The sequence below is a fragment of the Malus sylvestris genome, chromosome 14 (assembly GCF_916048215.2).
Source record: "Malus sylvestris chromosome 14, drMalSylv7.2, whole genome shotgun sequence".
Lineage (NCBI taxonomy): Eukaryota > Viridiplantae > Streptophyta > Magnoliopsida > Rosales > Rosaceae > Malus > Malus sylvestris.
This window is the reverse complement of record NC_062273.1, coordinates 10,145,729-10,162,524: the sequence shown is the minus strand read 5'-3', so window position 1 is coordinate 10,162,524 and position 16,796 is coordinate 10,145,729. Positions and strand designations below refer to the sequence as shown.

Here is a 16,796-nt window from a genome sequence, read left to right as displayed (position 1 = left end):
TTAACAAATTGGGTTGTTATCAGATAACTCAATAAGCATCTGTTAAAATAACGGGTCGGTTTAGGCATACACGTGGGTAACCTGTTAACGATAAGAAAAATATTAATTTAATAATTTTAAATTACTAAAAAACATACTATAAAATATATTTAGACCATCTCCAAACCTGGGCTAAAAGCCAAATTACCCCCCCCCAAACACTCTCTATGACACACCCCGATCCTAGAATCAAGGCGTGCTGGCCGTCACGTGAGTGTGACGTAACCAAAAGTGCGATGTGGAAGCAAAGGATATGAGAAATACGAAGGAATAACAACCAACTACTAGCAGTAATATTCAACTAGCATGCTAGAGTGAGTTTAAGTGTGCAGTACACAATTTCAGAGCATAAAAACTAGGTGCAGTCAAGTAGGACTATAATTAAATTACAACACCCGCAGGTGAGTCCTACATGCAGGAAGTCTGTCAGAACGCCGAAGAAAACCTCGAGAGCCACCAACCGCTAACTAGAACCTGGAGGGGCGCAAAAACAAAATTGAGTGGATCAGTAAAACCAAAGTTTTCCAAAACATTTCTAACCCCTCACTGTAAAACCTGTATACTTTCCTAGAAAATAACATAATAGTATATAAAACCTCATACGTCACAAATCACCAATCTATCACAAATTCAGGAATATGCCATGCCATAAATGTCAATAACAAAACATAGATGCATCACAATAATAGGTGACATAATGAATCAACTGGAGATCTTGTAGTTGGTCCTGTACGGTTAATTCCATAGCTCAATATCCAACCCAGCCGGAGTCACCACGGTGACCTGTACGGCAATACTTTGCACATAAGTTGGAACTACTTGAAGTAGTCTGTACGACAAGGATGGTGTAATGATACGCTTTAGTGCTTCTCTCATCAATCATCTGCACGCGTAATCTAAGGTCACCTACTAGTCGGAACCACCTCTAGTGATCTGTACGACTAGCATGTTGGAACCCTCTCATGGTCTGTACGACATGCACCTACTTGGATCCAAGGTGAGCGTGCGGTGTGGTAAATAATATAAACACTAACACCAGGGGTGCAGGTTATAAGATCTCAACACAAATCACATCATCATTAATTCATATAAACCATATAAACTCACCTGATACTCACCTATGCGTCCACAACACCAATTCACATATATATATATATGCATCAATTATCAAATCATATAATTCACAATATGCATGCATGGCATTTTAAAACATACTTTCATTTAAATTCAATTTCTGGGAAAATCAATAGTATATAGGCATATACGAAAACAAAAATGCCCACTCACTGGTAAGTCGATGGGTCGTAACCCCCGTGACATCCCTGGATGCGCTTGTCCTCGGGATAGGTGTCACCTATATGCGAAACAACTATAAAAACGTTAATTTAAGCACATAACCGACAATTCGAAATAACTTCTCATACGATGCTCAATTTGGGTATATGAATATACCACCTCGACCTACTCGACGTCACGGACGTTGAGAAATTTTTAGAAAAATTTTCTGAGACTGCACGCGGCCCTACGCGTCGGGAGGGGCACGGACCCACGCGCCCCCCACGCGCGTCTCCTACCTCGGCTCGCTGGAAAACTAGAGATTTTTCAATCTCCTTGTTCTCCGTTGTTTCTCAACCATTTTCTTCGTATTTTATATCAAAATGAAGCCCTAAGCATGTAGTTTCACGTTATACTACTTTAAGGCTCTAAAAACTACAAAATCTCATCGGAGAAATTCCAAGAAAACCGGCCAAATTCGAACCCAGTGATCCCGACGTCCAAAACCTTCAAACGAAGCACTCCGAGCTTCCTTGGGACCTCACTAAGCTCACTACAAGCTTAGAATTCCCTAAAAATCGACATATTACGATTGCATGATGATGCGTAAATTAACTTAACACACAAATTAAACCCTCATGTTGACAATTGTAGTATATGTATAAGTAGGGATCGTTCTTAAACCGGGGATTAGGAAGGATTGCTAAACACTCTAAACTGACTCAAATAGATAAAACTAAGCTTTAAAACACTTAACTAGACTCAAAAGACTCAAAACAAACTCAAAAGACTCAAAACAAGCTAAAAACACTCAAAACTGCCTAAAAACACAAACTGGGCAGTTTTGAGCTCTAAACACAATTTGGACGAAATTTGGGTTTCTAAAGGCTCAAAACACTTAAAAACACAATCTAAGACAAGTTCTAACTAATATGACTTAACAAAGTAAAGGGGTTTGGTTTTGGACGAAAATAAGTAAATTAAAACAAGAACAATTTAAACAGATTCTTAAGCAAATTTAGGTGAATTGATGAGATATGGGGTAACTAGAGGGTTCTTCTCCACACATGACACACTTGCATTTAAATTGATTTCCAATTGCTTCTCTCAATAAGTCATGAAACTCAATACTCCAGGTTAACTGTGACAGCACTTTTTTAACCTTCAAGTTCTCCTTAAGTTAATGAATTGGATGGGAAAGCACATACAACAATTCAAAGCATTCTCTAAAAGTCCCCTACGTGAAAAGCACAATAAAGGTACAATCAAAGATCATTAAGTTTCATGAAAACTATAAGCATTGACAAGGCAATTGTAACTATGAAAAGCATGAAAATTTTGCCAAGAATTCACTTAACACGATTGTTTCTAAGCGACCTCCACTACTTGCAAATATAAGTTTGTAACTATTAGGTGAAACTCCCTTATATTTTAGCTTCAAATCCTTGCATGAAAACTAAGTGTGCACTCTTAATAAACATACAAGAATAAGTTATCAATCAAACGGTTAAGCAAATTGAATTCACAACTTATGAAATAACAACTGAAGGTAATCAATTCATAATGCAAGTATAATCATGGTATTGAATAGCCCCCTAGCCAAGAACGGCTTAGTTCCTCATAAACGCAAAACAAAGATACATAAATTTAGACATTGAAAACAAAGAATGAAAACACCTAGAAACGCTCCAACAATCCAACGTCTTGAATGGCAAGCACGTCCAAGGGTCTCCTTCCTTCTTCTTTGCTGCGGCACAAGGGATGGTTGAAGGTTTTTGTGGTGATTTGTGGTGGTGGATGGATATAGGTTGGTTATGGTGAAGGGTGGAGTGGTGGATGGTCAGAAAAGAAAAAAGAAGAGAAGAGAGCTCCAGAGTTTGCGGCAAAAGGGGTTTTATATAGGGCTAGGGCACGGTTTTTATGAGTTTTAGGGAAAGAAATAACTTAGCTATTTTGTCCTATAATTAAAAGTCAGAAATCAATGGAAAATAGGCAAGTAAGGTGCAGGAATTAAAGAGAAAAGGAAGGGAAATTCGGCAAAGATTGTAGGGCAGATTTAGGAATGTGTTTTGGGGCACAAAATAGGTAAGAATCCTATCCCCTTGTATGGCAAGGCTTTAGAACAAAGGGGAATGTGATTTTAGGTCAGAAAATAGGTAAGAAAGAGGGGAAAGGTGCGGCTGGTTGCTTGAATAAAAGGGAATGTGGTTTTAAGATTAGAAAATAGGAAAGAAATGATGCTTTTGTGCGGCAAGGACTTTAGGAAGGTTTAGGGCTTCTAGAACAACCAATTAAGTTCCCTAATATGTTTTGGAATCCCTTTGTGGCTGGAACATAGGTGAGGAAAGATTAGGAAACTTCCAATCCACAAATAGAAACTATCAAGAATGGAAACCTCCAAGAATAGAATCTTCCAACTTTAGAAACTTTGGCTTCCAATTTTGAACACTTCGTTCTTTATTTGTCTTGAATCCAATTCTTCACATCATCATTCAATCCTATGCTCATTTGATCTTCAATTTCGTCCATCTTCTTACCTCCAAGCATATGCAATCCATTTGATGCCCAAAACTGCTCCAAAAGGCTCCAAAATGCACATGTATGCATACTTTGTCCTTAAAACCTGAAATTGCACGAAAATAGCTTAAAATACTAAAATTACTAAGTACTAGCAACGTAAATGCAAGGAAACAAGCTAATTAAGTCGCATAAATATGCTCCTATAAAATTCCCCCACACTTAGCTTTTGCTAGTCCTCGAGCAAAACAAAACAAAACAAAACACAATCTAGACCTTCCAACAATTGTCTTAGGGATTTCCAATGCATATGACATGCTAAAAATCATTACTTACACAGATTTTAGTCATCCTTACCCTCGAGCACATACTTAATCGTAGTCACCATTCACTAGTTCACATATAATCCATTAAAACAACATTTTTGAATGTAGTAACATGCCTTAGAGAATTCCCTCAATTCCTTACTAGATATGCACTCAATTTTCACTCAGATTTTCTGACTACACACCCTACACTAGGTATATGTGAGAAGATTGATGTACACATGAAAACTAGTAGTCACATATGTTATAGCAAAGACAGCACTTTTCTGGAATATTAATGCATGTATATATATGATCTCATGAACGGAATGCTACTACTTAGAAGCGAGAACCAGTGATATCATATGCTCATACCAATTCCAAACTCCACATATTGAAATACACAACACTCAAGATTGAAGTCAAGGGTTGTAACGGGGCTAAGGGTATTGGCTAACAAAGAAAGGTAATGATAAACAAAGGTTCTTAAAGAAATAGTAAGCAAAGTAAGGAAATTGATACTTAGAATTCACTTTTGAATGCAAAAATCAACTTTTAAACACAAGGGAAGATTCATGCAACACTTAGGGTCAAATTCAAACTTTTGGACCCTTTCTTCAACAACCAACACATGTGAGTTCATTCTCACTTATTTTTCAACTCTTTTTCATTCTTTTCACTCACTTTTCTTTTTCTTTTTCTTTTTCCACGAATTTTTTTTCTTTTATTTTTATTTTTATTTTTATTTTTTTTATGCCCTTTTCTTTCTTTTGGCACATAAAACACACTTTGAAAACCCTTCCCCCACACTTGTTTTTCTACAAAAATCAAAAGAAATTCCCTCTAAGTCATGCTTCACTATTCTTTAAGAACAAGGGTGTGGATAGTCCTAATCTAGGCTAGGTAGGGATAATGTGGTTAACAAAGAAAATAGGCTAATGAAGGCTCAATGGGGGTTAAACCTACAAAACATATGACAAAAGGGATAGGCTTTTTGGCTTTGGTGGTAACTAAACAACTTCATCTTGAATATGTGTTATGCACTCAATATCATGCTTTGAATGGAACGGGCATGAGTTCTAGTATTTGGATCTATAATGATGAAACGCCTTCTAAGTAGTAACCAAGCAAGGAATAATGAGATCATGCAACGACTTTAGAAAACAATAATGCACATATTTTAACTCTCCAAATAAACGTTTAAGCTCAAGTCTCACAAGGTTGTAGCGTTTGTTTGAGTTCCTTCCTTCAAGCATGTTACAAAAACTAATTTTTTTCTTTATGATTGCATGTGAATTCATAAGCTATAACCACAACCAAGCATAAACAAAGAGTCAATCAAACTTTCATCCATGTTTATAACTCTTTTTAACAGCCATGCAATTACAAACCGAATCCTCATCGTTGTGTTGGAAGGTACCCTAAGACACAAACACACAAAAACGAATCAAAACACTCTTTTTAGGCTTTTCCAAAACACTTTTTTTCAAATTTTTATGTGATTTTCGGAGTTATATGTCAAAACACACTAAAACACACCAAAACTACTTAAAAACAGCAAGGAACAAGTCTATAAGTAATGGGTGATAAAATCCCACGAATTTGCATTAAAAAAACACTTGGTTACCCCCCCCCACACTTAAATCAAACATTGTCCTCAATGTTTCAAGCATAAAGTTACACAAAACACAAAGAAACCAACAAACAGCAACTTAAATAACTAAACAGGGCAGATTAGAAAACAGCAACAAAGAGAAGGGTTTGAGGAACGCAAATCTGGAATTGGAGTGATTCCTAGGGCTTCCTTTGTTGAATGCATGGGTTGCCTCCCAAGAAGCGCTTGCTTTAACGTCTTGCAACCGGACGATACTTCCCTTTAAGCTCATTAATGTCTTGCAACCGGACGATACTTCCCTTTAAGCTCCCCTAGGTCCCATAGCATGAAATTGATCTTTGAATGGAAGGTGATACTTGAAGTGATCCAGCAATGGTTTAAATTCGAGAGTGGGTGCCTGAATCATTAACAACATGTACGTATAAAACGTAATGGAAATTGGAGAAGGTGACTTACTTGCTTTGTCCGACAAGAACTCAATGACAAACACCACTTCTTTGAAAGTTTCAGGGACTTTGAATTTGGCCAAATTTACTACGATGGTTGTGATTTGTCCCGTGTCATCAAACTCAACTTCTTTGGACTTTGTTGTTTCAAATACGTCATCTTTGATGAATTCTTGATATTCTCCAGCCACTACTTTTTCTTGAATCATTCTTCTTGGTGAACAAGGTTCTTTGAATACTTCAACACAATCTGGAACTTGATTTGGTGTGCCAAGTATTGGGATATCACTTTGCACCTTGGAAAGAGCTTCCACAATGTCTTTCTCACTCTCTTCTTGCTTGGGAATAAAAAACCTACGAGGAAAAGGGACATTGGGTGGAATAGGGTTAGAATTAATGAAAATTGGACCCAACTTACCTGTATTGGACAGTGGTGGAGCATTGGGAGGCTGTGGCAAGGGTAGTGGAGCAAGGGTAGGCTGCGGCAAGGGTAGGCTGCGGCAAGGGTGGTTCTTCCCTTGCCGTGGCCTTGTCATCCTCTTCTTCTTCAAACAACAGCTGTTTATCCATGTTTTGGATTGGTTTGGACGTTTTTGGGCTTGTTCCAACCTCTATGCCACTTTCCAAACTGATAGCATCATGGATTTCAAAAATTTCCTTCAAATTTTCTATAGTTGAGTTGGAGAGTTCACTTTGCTCTTGAATTTGTGCCATGAACTCCATAATCTGCCCAATTTGCTCCTCCAATTTGCCCGTCTTCGTTGCTTGATTTTGCATCTCTTTGTTTTGATTTTCTACTTCCTGATTCAAAGAGGTGAGTAACTTATTCAACATATCATTATCCAGAGACGTACCTGAATTGAATTGGGCAGATTGTTGTGGTGGCTGTGATGGTGCATATGGCCATTGATAGAACTCTTCTTGTTGCCAATATCCACCATATTGGAATTGTTGAGGTTCTCCCCACATGTAATCTGAATAATCTCTCCAATCCGAATTGTAAGCGTTGGAAAACATGTTGTCCCATGATTGGCTATGACATTGATAACCCAAAGCATCTTCATTTGCAGCGAATTGAGAACATTGATGAGTTGGATATCCTTGCCCATAGGACACACCACATGTAGGGACACTTTGCATTGTGGTCCTTCCGGCAATCTGTGACAATTGAGAAGTAAGATTCGCCAATTGAGCTTGAATGTTAGCAAAATCCATGTCTTACTTCTCTAGTACTTGAAATCAAAGAAACAAAACTAAATCAAATATCAAAAGTAAATAAAACAAAGCAAAACAAAATCAGTAACTAAAACAAAAGACACACAAAAGAAATAAAAAGAAACAACGGGGGATTAGCAAAGTAGCTAATCCGTGGCAACGGCGCCAAAATTTTGATGCGTAAATTAACTTAACACACAAATTAAACCCTCTTGTTGACAATTGTAGTATATGTATAAGTAGGGATCGTTCTTAAACCGGGGATTAGGAAGGATTGCTAAACACTCTAAACTGACTCAAATAGATAAAACTAAGCTTTAAAATACTTAACTAGACTCAAAAGACTCAAAACAAGCTAAAAACACTCAAAACTGCCTAAAAACACAAACTGGGCAATTTTGAGCTCTAAACACAATTTGGACGAAATTTGGGTTTCTAAAGGCTCAAAACACTTAAAAACACAATCTAAGACAAGTTCTAACTAATATGACTTAACAAAGTTGGGTTTGGTTTTGGACGAAAATAAGTAAATTAAAACAAGAACAATTTAAACAGATTCTTAAGCAAATTTAGGTGAATTGATGAGATATGGGGTAACTAGAGGGTTCTTCTCCACACATGACACACTTGCATTCAAATTGATTTCCAATTGCTTCTCTCAATAAGTCATGAAACTCAATACTCCAGGTTAACTGTGACAGCACTTTTTTAACTTTCAAGTTCTCCTTAAGTTAATGAATTGGATGGGAAAGCACATACAACAATTCAAAGCATTCTCTAAAAGTCCCCTACGTGAAAAGCACAATAAAGGTACAATCAAAGATCATTAAGTTTCATGAAAACTATAAGCATTGACAAGGCAATTGTAACTATGAAAAGCATGAAACTTTTGCCAAGAATTCACTTAACACGATTGTTTATAAGCGACCTCCACTACTTGCAAATATAAGTTTGTAACTATTAGGTGAAACTCCCTTATATTTTAGCTTCAAATCCTTGCATGAAAACTAAGTGTGCACTCTTAATAAACATACAAGAATAAGTTATCAATCAAACGGTTAAGCAAATTGAATTCACAACTTATGAAATAACAACTGAAGGTAATCAATTCATAATGCAAGTATAATCATGGTATTTAATAACCCCCTAGCCAAGAAGGGCTTAGTTCCTCATAAACGCAAAACAAAGATACATAAATTTAGACATTGAAAACAAAGAATGAAAACACCTAGAAACGCTCCAACAATCCAACGTCTTGAATGGCAAGCACGTCCAAGGGTCTTCTTCCTTCTTCTTTGCTGCGGCACAAGGGATGGTTGAAGGTTTTTGTGGTGATTTGTGGTGGTGGATGGATATAGGTTGGTTATGGTGAAGGGTGGAGTGGTGGATGGTCAGAAAAGAAAAGAGAAGAGAAGAGAGCTCCAGAGTTTGCGGCAAAAAGGGTTTTATATAGGGCTAGGGTACGGTTTTTATGAGTTTTAGGGAAAGAAATAACTTAGCTATTTTGTCCTATAATTAAAAGTAAGAAATCAATGGAAAATAGGCAAGTAAGGTGCAGGAATTAAAGAGAAAAGGAAGGGAAATTCGGCAAAGATTGTAGGGCAGATTTAGGAATGTGTTTTGGGGCACAAAATAGGTAAGAATCCTATCCCCTTGTATGGCAAGGCTTTAGAACAAAGGGGAATGTGATTTTGGGTCAGAAAATAGGTAAGAAAGAGGGGAAAGGTGCGGCTGGTTGCTTGAATAAAAGGGAATGTGGTCTTAAGATCAGAAAATAGGAAAGAAATGATGCTTTTGTGCGGCAAGGACTTTAGGAAGGTTTAGGGCTTCTAGAACAACCAATTAAGTTCCCTAATATGTTTTGGAATCCCTTTGTGGCTGGAACATAGGTGAGGAAAGATTAGGAAACTTCCAATCCACGAATAGAAACTATCAAGAATGGAAACCTCCAAGAATAGAATCTTCCAACTTTAGAAACTTTGGCTTCCAATTTTGAACACTTCATTCTTTATTTGTCTTGAATCCAATTCTTCATATCATCATTCAATCCTATGCTCATTTGATCTTCAATTTCGTCCATCTTCTTACCTCCAAGCATATGCAATCCATTTGATGCCCAAAACTGCTCCAAAAGGCTCCAAAATGCACATGTATGCATACTTTGTCCTTAAAACCTGAAATTGCACGAAAATAGCTTAAAATACTAAAATTACTAAGTACTAGCAACGTAAATGCAAGGAAACAAGCTAATTAAGTCGCATAAATATGCTCCTATCACATGAATAGTGACATAAAATGGGGGATCGGGTTTCACGTGATTTCGAAGGTTTCACGTCCTAAAACTAGTACCAAACGATTCAGGAGGTCGAAAGGATGAAGAACCATACCTTTTTGGCGTCGATCCATGAAAGTTCGAGGGTATTGATCCTTGTCCGTACAATTCGAGAGGGAGAGAGAGAGAAAGCCGTGAGGGAGGAGAGAGAGAAGCACGGGGGAGGGAGAGAGAAGGATTGACTATGTGTGTGTGGTCCATCATAACCCATCACCATCCATTTCTTTTTTCCTAACTCCCTAACCACATAAAATATACAACTCAACATTTTTAATCCAACCTAAATTATTTCCAAAAGCTTAGGAATGAATTTAATATGTCCAATATGTCACACACACGCATACCTTAATACCCGCCAAGGGTAATTCCGTCATTTCACGTCCCCGATATATAAAAATCCGGAACGGGCTGTGACAATCTCCCCTCCTTATAGAATTTCGTCCCCGAAATTCATACGACCAAACAATCCGCTTAATACCCATAAAATAACCTTGGATACATCTCTCTCATTCGATCTTCTGTTTCCCAAGTAGTTTCTTCTACTGAATGGTTCCTCCACAATACTTTCACCAAGCTCACTGTCTTATTCCTTAGAACCTTGTCTTTCCAATCCAAGATAGTCACTGGTTCCTCATCATACGTCAAATCCGGATTAATCTCCAAAGGTTGAGGAGGAATCACATGTGAAGCATCTGAGACATAATGTCGAAGCATCGAGACATGAAACACATTATGTGCCTTAGATAACTCCGGAGGCAACTCCAACCTGTAAGCAACTTCACCGACCCTCTCAGTGATCTCATAAGGTCCTATGTACCTAGGACTTAATTTGCATTTCTTTCCAAATCTCACTACACCTCTCCAAGGTGACAATTTCAAGAATACCAAATTACCCACATCATAAACTCGATCAGTAGCATGTCTATCTGCTAAACTCTTTTGTCGATCCTGGGCCGCTTTCAGGTTAGACTTAATCACCTGAATATTTTGAGTAGTCTCATCCACAATCTCTAGGCCTTCTAACACTCTTTCGCCAACCTCTGACCAACACAATGGCGTACGACAAGCTCTACCATAAAGTGCCTCAAATGGTGACATACCAATGCTCGAATGAAAAATATTATTGTAGGCAAATTCCATCAGGTTTCGACGGTCATGCCAAGAATCACCAAACTGTAATACTGAAGATCTCAACATATCCTCCAACGTCTGAATAGTCCTATCTGATTGTCCATCGGTTTGAGGATGATAAGCAGTGCTGTAAAGCAATTTTGTACCAAGAGCTTCCTGAAAAGCTACCCAAAACTTAGAAGTAAATCTTGGATCTCGATCAGAAATAATATTCACTGGAACTCCATGATACTTCACAATCTTCGTGATGAACAACTTAGCCAATTTATTCAGAGGATACTTTTCCCTCACTAGAATGAAGTGTGCTGACTTGGTAAGCCGATCTACAATCACCCAAACACCATCAAATCCATTTCGTGTACGAGGGAGCTTATACACGAAATCCATAGTTATATTTTCCCATTTTCCCATTTCCACTGAGGAACAGGAAGTGGTTGCATTCACCCAAAAGGCTTCTTTCTTTCCGCTTTGACTTGCTGACAAACAATACACCTACTTACATATTCTGCAATTTCCCTTTTCATACCCGGCCAATAATAAAATGGTCGAATGGTATGATACATCTTAGTTCCTTCTGGGTGCATTGCATAAGCTGAACAATGTGCCTCATCCAAAATTTCTTTCTTTAATTCCTCATTATTCGGCACATACATTTTGTTCTCCTGCATAAGCATGCCATCTGATTCTCGAATCCTGAGGTCTTTCTTTTTCCCTTCATTTCTCAATTGAATCATTTCTTGAATTTCTTCATCAACCATCTGAGCTTCAAGTACATGATCAACCAAAACTGGCCTGACTTGGAAACTAGCAAGAAAAGCTTCTCTTCGATCTTCTAACTCTAACTTTACTCCAGTAGTTCTCAGTTCTGCAAGAAGAGGAACACGACAAGCATACAAAGCATTGAGGTGACCTTGAGGTTTCCTACTCAGTGCATCAACTACCACATTAGCACGACCCAGATGATACTCAATAGTGCAGTCATAATCACTTAGCAATTTCATCCACCTTCGCTGACGAAGGTTAAGATCATGCTGAGTAAATAGATACTGAAGACTCTTATGATTTGTGAAGATCTTACACTTCTCACCATAGAGATAATGCCTCAAAATCTTCAAAGCAAAGACAATGGCTGCCAATTCAAGATCGTGAGTAGGATAATTCCTTTCATGAATCTTCAACTGTCGAGAAGCATAGGCGATCACTCTATTATGCTGCATCAAAACACATCCCAAACCATTCAAAGAGGCATCACCGTAAATCTCAAAGTTACCGCTATCATCAGGAAGTACCAATACTGGAGCATGAGTGAGGCAATATTTCAATTGCTGGAAACTTTGCTCACAATTCTCATCCCACTCGAACTTAACATCCTTCATGGTTAACTTCGTTAATGGCAAAGCAATCATAGAAAAATCTTGAACAAACCGTCGATAATAACCTGCTAGACCAAGAAAACTCCGTATCTCAATGACGGTTCGTGGTTGTTCCCAATTTTCCACTGCTGCTATCTTTTGAGGATCTACTTGAATTCCTTGTGCCGATACTACATGCCCAAAAAATGCCACTTCATTCAACCAAAACTGACATTTACTGAACTTGGCATACAACCGATGCTCCCTCAATTTCTTTAATACCAAGTTAAGATGTCGAATATGATCTGCTTTAGACTTAGAGTGTACCAGAATATCATCGATAAAAATAATAACAAATTTATCAAGATATTGCTGGAATACCGCATTCATTAACCTCATGAAAGCTGCAGGTGCATTAGTCAATCCAAATGGCATCACCAGAAATTCATAATGTCCGTAATGGGTCCTGAAAGCCGTCTTAGGTACATCTTCGTCTTTAATCTTCAATTGATAATAACCAGATCTCAAATCAATCTTAGAGAATACACATGCACCTTTCAGCTGATCAAACAAATCATCGATGCGAGGCAATAGATAACGGTTTTTAATCGTTACCCGATTCAATTGCCTATAATCAATACATAATCTCAGAGTTCCATCTTTCTTTCTCACAAATAATACCGGAGCTCCCCAAGGTGAAGTACTAGGTTGAATGAAACCTTTATCAATTAATTCTTGTAACTGAATTTTCAACTCTCTCAGTTCAGCTGGAGCCATTCTGTACGGAGTTAAAGATATAAGATCTGTACCTGGAAGCAAATCAATAGAAAATTCCACATCTTTGTCTGGCGGCAATCCCGGAAAATCATCTGAAAATACATCAGGATAGTGCCTGACTACTCCAACTTCCTCTACACTGTTAGGGACAACATCATTTAACACCACATGTGCTAAGTATCCTTGACAACCCTTCGATAATAACTTCATTGCTCTCATTGTAGAAATAACTCCATGTCTCACCCCGATTCTTTCACCCACAAAAGTAACCTCTGATAATCCAGGACGATAGTGCCTGACTACTCCAACTTCCTCTACACTGTTAGGGACAACATCATTTAACACCACATGTGCTAAGTATCCTTGACAACCCTTCGATAATAACTTCATTGCTCTCATTGTAGAAATAACTCCATGTCTCACCCCGATTCTTTCACCCACAAAAGTAACCTCTGATAATCCAGGACGATAAAAGGTAACAGATTTCCCGTAACAATCTATATGGGCACGATTATAATGCAACCAATCTGCCCCTAGAATCACATCAAAATCCACAATATCTAACGGGATAAGATTGGCTGGCATAACTACACCCTCTACCATCACTGGACATCCAAGATAAACACTATCAACATAACATTTGTCCCCTCTAGGCATGGTAAACTCTAAATCAAATCCTAGAGGCGAAGGGTGAGGTTGAGTCATTTGAGCAAACGTATGAGAAATCACAGAATGTGTCGCACCACAATCAATCAAAACTCTAGCAAAATGACCAAGAATATTTAACGTACCCATGATCAAATCTGGATGGTTCTGAGCATCTTGCAGTGATATGTGATTAACACGTCCCTGAGCTTGCTGTCGTCCACCACGACCTCTGTTGCCTTGGTTACCTCGCCCCTGAGAAGCATGTCCCTGACCTGACTAATTAAACTGCCTAGATGATCCTGCACCACTAGCAACAACCTCTCCCTGTCGGGGCTGACCTCCCTGATGCCACTGAGATCCACTGGCAGGCATGGAAGAATAAGAAGGATAACCCCCAGGGTCTTGGGAATACCCAGTTTGAGAATAAGGATCCTGGGAATACTGATACTGTCCGGAAGCATAGGGAGCAGCATCCCCCTGATAGTGGTAAGCACTACCACGACCCGTCTGACCATAACTGCTTGATCTAAAGTTCTGCTGAATCGGCGCTGGAGGTGGCATAGCAGACTGCTAAGATTTCTACTGACTCTAGGGACACTGAGCAGCCCTATGTCCCATATGTCCACAAGTGTAGCAAGCACCACCACTACCACTTCTCCTACACTCCCCATGATGTCTAAAGTTACAACGGCGGCACAACGGAGCACCAGAACCACCAACACCACCAAAATCTCTCTGTCTCTGAAATCTGGGCCCGCCAGCAAATCTTCCACCTCTCATCGGGCTTGTGACACTAAATCCTCCATTGGAAGAACTCGAACTCGCTCCACTTTTCTTGAAATTCTGCGTCTTACGGGGTCCTTGAGGGGAGATACCCTTGCCCTTATCATCTTTCTTCTGACTATCATTCTTGTCCTCATCATCCTCACTGTCACTAGGAAGGTTGTCGAAATCTTCCATCCGAACCAAAATCTCGAAAAACTCATAATAATCGTTGCAAGGAAGCGCACTGGCAAAAGTCCGCCATTTCCTCTTAGTTCCCAGCTTAAAACGACGAAACATCTCTACCTGATTACCAGCTGTATCAGGGTCATAACGAGACAAGTCTGTAAACTTCCTATAGTACTCATGCGCCGACATATTCTTTTGCTTCAATCGAGTGAACTCCTGCTTCTTGCGATCAATGTACTCCGGAAGGACAAATCTTTTCTTAAAATTTTCCTTGAATACTTCCCAATCAGCTGCCATCTCAGGGGACATAAACTAAGTTTGATTTCTCCACCAAGCTGCAGGCTCTCGTCCCAAAAACCAAGTAGTGGTCTCAACCCATCTATTAGCAGGAAAATTCCCTTGACTCTGCATCACCTGAAAAGTCATCTCAATATGGTCTAGCCCATTTTCTGCCCCTTCATGACCTTCATTACCCATGAAACGATCTAATTTCAGATTATACATAGTCTCCAGGGGTGTCCTCTGAAGAGGAGGAGGAGGGCGGATTGCATTCTGAAAGGCCCAGGCCATCGCTTCCCTTAATTGAGTTATATCAGGGAAATTAGGTTCAGAAGCACGGCGTGACTCCCTATGAGGCGGCATAATTCTGACAGAAAACATCAAAAGATCATTAGAGCATTAACAATTATACAGGACTGCAACCTAGGCTCTGATACCAAACTGACACACCCCGATCCTAGAATCAAGACGTGCTAGCCGTCACGTGAGTGTGACGTAACCAAAAGTGCGATGCGGAAGCAAAGGATATGAGAAATACGAAGGAATAAAAACCAACTACTAGCAGTAATATCAAACTAGCATGCTAGAGTGAGTTTAAGTGTGCAGTACACAATTTCAGAGCATAAAAACTAGGTGAAGTCAAGTAGGACTATAATTAAATTACAACACTTGCAGGTGAGTCCTACATGCAGGAAGTCTGTCAGAATGCCGAAGAAAACCTCGAGAGCCACCAACCGCTAACTAGAACCTGGAGGGGCGCAAAAACAAAATTGAGTGGGTCAGTAAAACCAAAGTTTTCCAAAACATTTCATTAAAAACATTTCTAACCCCTCACTGTAAAACCTGTATACTTTCCCAGAAAATAACATAATAGTATATAAAACCTCATACGTCACAAATCACCAATCTATCACAAATTCAGGAATATGCCATGCCATAAATGTCAATAACAAAACATGGATGCATCACAATAACAGGTGACATAATGAATCAACCGGAGACCCTGCAGTTAGTCCTGTACGGTTAATTCCATAGCTCAATATCCAACCCAGCCGAAGTCACCACGGTGACCTGTACGGCAATACTCTGCACATAAGTCGGAACTACCTGAAGTAGTCTGTACGACAAGGATGGTGTAATGATACGCTCTAGTGCTTCTCTCATCAATCATCTGCGCGCGTAATCTAAGGTCACCTACTAGTCGGAACCACCTCAAGTGATCTGTACGACTAGCATGTCGGAACCCTCTTATGGTCTGTACGACATGCACCTACTTGGATCCAAGGTGAGCGTGCGGTGTGGTGAATAATATAAGCACTAACACCAGGGGTGCAGGTTATGAGCTCTCAACACAAATCACATCATCATTAATTCATATAAACCATATAAACTCACTTGATACTCACCTGTGCGTCCACATCACCAATTCACACATATATATATATATATATATATATATATATATATATATATGCATCAATTATCAAATCATATAATTCAAAATATGCATGCATGGCATTTTAAAACATACTTTCATTTAAATTCAATTTCTGGGAAAATCAATAGTATATAGGCATATACAAAAACAAAATTGCCCACTCACTGGTAAGTCGATGGGTCGTAACCCCCATGACGTCCCTGGATGCGCTTGTCCTCGGGATAGGTGTCACCTATATGTGAAACAACTATAAAAACGTTAATTTAAGCACATAACCGACAATTTGAAATAACTTCTCATACGGTGCTCAATTTGGGTATATGAATATACCACTTCGACCTACTCGACGTCACGGACGTCGAGAAATTTTTAGAAAAAATTTCTGAGACCGCACGCGCCTTCATGCGCCGGGAGGGCCACGGACCCACGCGCTCCCCACGCGCGTCTCCTACCTCGGCTCGCTGGAAAACTGGAGG

General features: G+C 39.1%; 1 long non-coding RNA gene across 1 annotated transcript; it reads right to left on the bottom strand.

The window, feature by feature from the left end:
* Positions 1–330: 330 nt before the first annotated feature.
* Positions 331–16,561, bottom strand: LOC126599335 (uncharacterized). Its single transcript, XR_007615073.1, has 2 exons — positions 16,486–16,561; positions 331–513 (listed from the first exon to the last, which is right to left on the bottom strand). It is a non-coding gene; the product is annotated as an uncharacterized LOC126599335 (long non-coding RNA).
* Positions 16,562–16,796: the final 235 nt, after the last annotated feature.